This window comes from Silene latifolia, chromosome 2 (assembly GCF_048544455.1).
Source record: "Silene latifolia isolate original U9 population chromosome 2, ASM4854445v1, whole genome shotgun sequence".
Taxonomy (NCBI): Eukaryota; Viridiplantae; Streptophyta; class Magnoliopsida; order Caryophyllales; family Caryophyllaceae; genus Silene; species Silene latifolia.
Window position 1 is genome coordinate 180,469,251 of NC_133527.1, and position 1,288 is coordinate 180,470,538.

General features: G+C 44.3%; 1 non-coding gene across 1 annotated transcript; it reads right to left on the reverse strand.

The window, feature by feature from the left end:
- Positions 1–350: 350 nt before the first annotated feature.
- On the reverse strand, positions 351–457 carry LOC141644900 (small nucleolar RNA R71). The gene has a single exon (XR_012544502.1). It is a non-coding gene; the product is annotated as a small nucleolar RNA R71 (small nucleolar RNA).
- Positions 458–1,288: the final 831 nt, after the last annotated feature.

The following is a 1,288-nucleotide window of genomic DNA, read 5'->3' on the forward strand; positions in this document are numbered from 1 at the left end:
GATCATAACCGGCCTAACCATAATGATTCATGTAACCCTATCAATTTTGGCGCCTTGGCCCCAAACAACTTTGAAATGCATCCCGCCCAAGTCGGGTTACTTGAGAAGGATTTGTTCGGGGGGCATATTGAAGAGGATGCCCATGCTCATCTCCGGAAGTTTAAGAGGAAAGTTTCAATGATGAAGAAGAATGGGTGTCCGAAGACACCTTGAGAATGATGTTGTTTCCGTTTTCATTGACGGGCAAAGCGGACCGATGGTTGAACATTCATCCACTGGATACCTTCACTACTTGGGATGCCTTGGCTAAAGCATTCATGGCCAAATATTACCCTTCCTCAAAGACCGCGATGCTCCGTAATGAGATTCATACATTTCAACAAGAGGAGGGGGAGTTTTTGGGTGAAGCTTGGGACCGTTATCAAGACTTGATAGCAAGTTGCCCCCACCATGGAATACCGGACTGGTACATCACTCAAACATTCTTCCAAACTTTGCTACCGAGGACTAAGGAGATGGTAAATGCCTCCGCGGGGGGAGGATTTGATCACTTGAATGATGAATAAGGCACGGCATTGATCAAGAAAATGGTAGATTCGGAGGCAAACTATGGTTCTAGAGGAAACATGCTAAGAAGGAATGAGAAGTTTCCTAAGGAAAACTCCTCCAACTCCGAGACAAATGCCAAGCTTGACTTACTCACAAAACAATTTGAGAAGTTTCAAAGAAATCAAGTGCACCAAGCCGCAACCTCACATGGGGCACCCATGGAGGAAGTGGCTCAAGTCTCAAGTTGTGAGCTTTGTGGAGGGAGTGGTCACACATATGACTTGTGTGCCAACAATTACAATGGTGTCTACGATGAAAATGTTCAAGAGGTTAACTCTTTTCAAAGCTTTAACAACAATTCAAGACCCACAAGACCACCTTTCAACAACCCAAACGTCTACAATCCAAATACCAATTTCTACCACCCCGGTTTAAGGAACCACCCCAACTTTAGTTACAAAAGTACCAATGTTCAAAACCCACAACACCTTCAACCACAAGCCCCAAACAATCCACCCGATTTTGCTCAACAAAGGGGAATATTCCCCAACCCAAGAACTAATCCCGGGAATCAAAACCAATGGCCAAGCAACAATCAAAACCAAAACTATGGGAATCAAAGCAACCAAGGATACCAAGATTTTGGTGGAAATCAAGGCAACCAAGGTTTTTACCAAGGGAATCAAGTGAACCAAGCAAACCAAGGATTTGGGCAAGGGTATGTTCAAGGGTTTCAAGA